This window comes from Athalia rosae, chromosome 6 (assembly GCF_917208135.1).
Source record: "Athalia rosae chromosome 6, iyAthRosa1.1, whole genome shotgun sequence".
In the NCBI taxonomy this organism is placed as follows: Eukaryota; Metazoa; Arthropoda; class Insecta; order Hymenoptera; family Athaliidae; genus Athalia; species Athalia rosae.
The window spans coordinates 7,451,988-7,456,987 of record NC_064031.1 but is presented as its reverse complement, the minus strand read 5'-3'; the positions used below and the strand labels follow the sequence as shown (position 1 = coordinate 7,456,987).

The following is a 5,000-nucleotide window of genomic DNA, read 5'->3' as shown; positions in this document are numbered from 1 at the left end:
AAAATTTTCAAAGTCCGAAAGAGTCGCGCATCACTCGTTGGATCGAAAAATTTTCAAAGTCCGAAAGAGTCGCGCATCACTCGTTGGATCGAAAAATTTTCAAAGTCCGAAAGAGTCGCGCATCACTCGTTGGATCGAAAAATTTTCAAAGTCCGAAAGAGTCGCGCATCACTCGTTGGATCGAAAAATTTTCAAAGTCCGAAAGAGTCGCGCATCACTCGTTGGATCGAAAAATTTTCAAAGTCCGAAAGAGTCGCGCATCACTCGTTGGATCGAAAAATTTTCAAAGTCCGAAAGAGTCGCGCATCACTCGTTGGATCGAAAAATTTTCAAAGTCCGAAAGAGTCGCGCATCACTCGTTGGATCGAAAAATTTTCAAAGTCCGAAAGAGTCGCGCATCACTCGTTGGATCGAAAAATTTTCAAAGTCCGAAAGAGTCGCGCATCACTCGTTGGATCGAAAAATTTTCAAAGTCCGAAAGAGTCGCGCATCACTCGTTGGATCGAAAAATTTTCAAAGTCCGAAAGAGTCGCGCATCACTCGTTGGATCGAAAAATTTTCAAAGTCCGAAAGAGTCGCGCATCACTCGTTGGATCGAAAAATTTTCAAAGTCCGAAAGAGTCGCGCATCACTCGTTGGATCGAAAAATTTTCAAAGTCCGAAAGAGTCGCGCATCACTCGTTGGATCGAAAAATTTTCAAAGTCCGAAAGAGTCGCGCATCACTCGTTGGATCGAAAAATTTTCAAAGTCCGAAAGAGTCGCGCATCACTCGTTGGATCGAAAAATTTTCAAAGTCCGAAAGAGTCGCGCATCACTCGTTGGATCGAAAAATTTTCAAAGTCCGAAAGAGTCGCGCATCACTCGTTGGATCGAAAAATTTTCAAAGTCCGAAAGAGTCGCGCATCACTCGTTGGATCGAAAAATTTTCAAAGTCCGATAGAGTCGCGCATCACTCGTTGGATCGAAAAATTTTCAAAGTCCGAAAGAGTCGCGCATCACTCGTTGGATCGAAAAATTTTCAAAGTCCGAAAGAGTCGCGCATCACTCGTTGGATCGAAAAATTTTCAAAGTCCGAAAGAGTCGCGCTTCACTCGTTGGATCGAAAAATTTTCAAAGTCCGAAAGAGTCGCGCATCACTCGTTGGATCGAAAAATTTTCAAAGTCCCAACGATTCTCGCATGGAACTAAGTTCCAACGTACTGCCAAATTTTTCAGGTCGCGTTGCTGTTTTGCCCCATAAGGAACACGTGTTATGACCGGCCGGCTCCGACGTCCGAGCGGCACCGTTGATACTTCATGCACCGAGCGGTCTCGACCGGTCGGTCGGCACCTAGTCCTCGGGTTTCGGAACTTTCGACTTGTTTCGGCCCGTATCTCGACATTCCTTTGCGGGTTTGTTGTCGGGGCTATGGTTTCGTCCTCACCGTGTCACGAACACGCAGACAAAATTTTTTTTCGAATTTTGAAAATTTTTCGTCTGAGCGGAGATTCGCACCACAGGCGTTCGTTTCGTTCCGGTAAGAACCACTCTCACGAGTTCAAAGTTTTTCCGAGCGCTCACGTTTCGCAGGGGCGAGTTCTTCGCTCCGTCTAGAAAATATGATTCAATTTGAATCGTCGACACTACATAACCGCGGGTCGGTGTCTAAGACCGAATGGCCCTTTATGCGGTGACCAGAAAGTCTTCTCTCGCAAGTCGAGGGAAGCAGTCGAACAGAGGCATCAACTCGCCACATTCCGTGCGTATCACAGTCTGTTCGCAGACGGTACACATTGATTTCCAATCGTACTCCCGACGCTTGCAATCTAGCCGAAGGATACGAGAAGGATAATTCGAACGATTTGCACCGGGGAGTCGACAAAAATTGTCTTCACCCGAGGAAACACAAAGTCGAACAGAGCGCTCTGAGCGCTAGTACGCGTACACAAGTTGTGCGGTACCAGATATACATATTATATTAAAACGTGTGGCCGACCGGGCAAAGACTCGGCGGCATGGGGCAACACACGAAAAGAGCTACCAATAACACAAAGCTCCCTGGTTGATCCTGCCAGTAGTCATATGCTTGTCTCAAAGATTAAGCCATGCATGTCTCAGTGCAAGCCATATTAAGGTGAAACCGCGAATGGCTCATTAAATCAGTTATGGTTTCTTAGATCGTACCCACATTTACTTGGATAACTGTGGTAATTCTAGAGCTAATACATGCAAACAGAGTTCCGACCAGAGATGGGAGGAATGCTTTTATTAGATCAAAACCAATCGGTGGCGGGTTCGTCCCGTCCGCCGTTTACTTTGGTGACTCTGAATAACTTTGGGCTGATCGCACGGTCTTGGTACCGGCGACGCATCTTTCAAATGTCTGCCTTATCAACTGTCGATGGTAGGTTCTGCGCCTACCATGGTTGTAACGGGTAACGGGGAATCAGGGTTCGATTCCGGAGAGGGAGCCTGAGAAACGGCTACCACATCCAAGGAAGGCAGCAGGCGCGCAAATTACCCACTCCCGGCACGGGGAGGTAGTGACGAAAAATAACGATACGGGACTCATCCGAGGCCCCGTAATCGGAATGAGTACACTTTAAATCCTTTAACGAGGATCAATTGGAGGGCAAGTCTGGTGCCAGCAGCCGCGGTAATTCCAGCTCCAATAGCGTATATTAAAGTTGTTGCGGTTAAAAAGCTCGTAGTTGAATCTGTGTCCCACGCTGTCGGTTCACCGCTCGCGGTGTTTAACTGGCATGATTGTGGGACGTCCTACCGGTGGGCTTAGCCTTTCGGGGCGGCCCAACTAATATCCCATCGCGGTGCTCTTCATTGAGTGTCGAGGTGGGCCGGTACGTTTACTTTGAACAAATTAGAGTGCTTAAAGCAGGCTATTTTCGCCTGAATACTGTGTGCATGGAATAATGGAATAGGACCTCGGTTCTATTTTGTTGGTTTTCGGAACCCCGAGGTAATGATTAATAGGAACAGATGGGGGCATTCGTATTGCGACGTTAGAGGTGAAATTCTTGGATCGTCGCAAGACGGACAGAAGCGAAAGCATTTGCCAAAAATGTTTTCTTTAATCAAGAACGAAAGTTAGAGGTTCGAAGGCGATCAGATACCGCCCTAGTTCTAACCATAAACGATGCCAGCTAGCGATCCGCCGAAGTTCCTCCGATGACTCGGCGGGCAGCTTCCGGGAAACCAAAGCTTTTGGGTTCCGGGGGAAGTATGGTTGCAAAGCTGAAACTTAAAGGAATTGACGGAAGGGCACCACCAGGAGTGGAGCCTGCGGCTTAATTTGACTCAACACGGGAAACCTCACCAGGCCCGGACACCGGAAGGATTGACAGATTGAGAGCTCTTTCTTGATTCGGTGGGTGGTGGTGCATGGCCGTTCTTAGTTGGTGGAGCGATTTGTCTGGTTAATTCCGATAACGAACGAGACTCTAGCCTGCTAAATAGGCGTACTTTCCGGTATCTCGAAGGCCCCCGGCTTCGGTCGGGAGGTTTTTACTACCGGCGTACAAATAAATCTTCTTAGAGGGACAGGCGGCTTCTAGCCGCACGAGATTGAGCAATAACAGGTCTGTGATGCCCTTAGATGTTCTGGGCCGCACGCGCGCTACACTGAAGGAATCAGCGTGTCTTCCCTGGCCGAAAGGCCCGGGTAACCCGCTGAACCTCCTTCGTGCTAGGGATTGGGGCTTGCAATTATTCCCCATGAACGAGGAATTCCCAGTAAGCGCGAGTCATAAGCTCGCGTTGATTACGTCCCTGCCCTTTGTACACACCGCCCGTCGCTACTACCGATTGAATGATTTAGTGAGGTCTTCGGACTGGTACGCGGCAATGCCTCGGCATTGCCGATGTTGCCGGGAAGATGACCAAACTTGATCATTTAGAGGAAGTAAAAGTCGTAACAAGGTTTCCGTAGGTGAACCTGCGGAAGGATCATTAACGTTTCGTTACTGCGAAAAAAAAAGCAGCGAATCGATGATTATTTTGGTAGATTCCACCGTGAATCTCACGCAATTATAATCCAGTCAAAAGACACACATGGCACAAGAGGTGGCGTACATTGTACGCGTGTCACGAATATCGAACTACGTAACGGCCGAAACGGCTCGTGTCGCACTCACACACGTCGACGACGAACGATCTTGCTATGTCCGTTGGAAGAGAGAGAAAATAATATAAAAAGGACATTACAACTAGTGTATCACGGTAAAATATATCGTGTGCAGCAGCCAAAAACAAACTAAGGCATAAATGGCTATGGGTAAAAAAAACACTAGAAAAATAAAAGGACATTGCTACTACGCCAACCTACGGGGGCGCAAGAACGAAAACTCTCTTTCCATTCTGGACGATAGCGATGCGGATCGTGATGCCATTCGTCGATCAGATTTGTGTGAGGTAGCGACATTGTGCGCGTTGCTGAGGCGACCAAGTGCCCGCTTCTGTTGAACGGGACGCTTGGTGTGCGTTTGAATCAACCGTTCGGTCGATCCCCCCGCTTTGTACGAGGCGTGGCGCGCGATTGATCGAACGGTTTTTTTTATGCTTTTTTTTCAAATTGTTTCTTTTCAAAGATACACATGAAGAAAAGTTACCATACTTTCACGGGGTAACCTGCTCCGGCTGGAGTTTAGCTCCACCGGGGTGACGTCGCGTTCTCCGCGGCGGAAGGTTGGCGACGAACTTTCGCCCCGTGAAATGCAATTGAGATCTTATTCCTTTTGCGTAACATTACCAAAATCCACGTGCCGTGGTTCCCCCCAGACACAAAAAATATGGCTCGATCGAATTATACGCGGCTTCCTCCTCGCACGTAAAGTGTTGTAGAGTACAAGCCGCGCTCGAGCCTTTCGGAGGGGTTCCGCGCGTCACGCGCTTGATATTGGAATCACATTCGAACTGATCGTACAAAGAAACGCTTGAAGCGAGGTGCACGAATGATCGCAAGATTCTTCGCGTCACGACGAGCCGGCGTAACAACCGAACAAT

The 5,000-nt window shown here is 48.2% G+C and overlaps 1 non-coding gene across 1 annotated transcript; it reads left to right on the top strand.

Annotated features, from left to right (window-relative positions):
• The first annotated feature begins 2,036 nt into the window (after nucleotides 1-2,036).
• Nucleotides 2,037-3,950, top strand: LOC125501525. The gene has a single exon (XR_007279115.1). It is a non-coding gene; the product is annotated as a small subunit ribosomal RNA (ribosomal RNA).
• The last annotated feature ends 1,050 nt before the right edge of the window (nucleotides 3,951-5,000 follow it).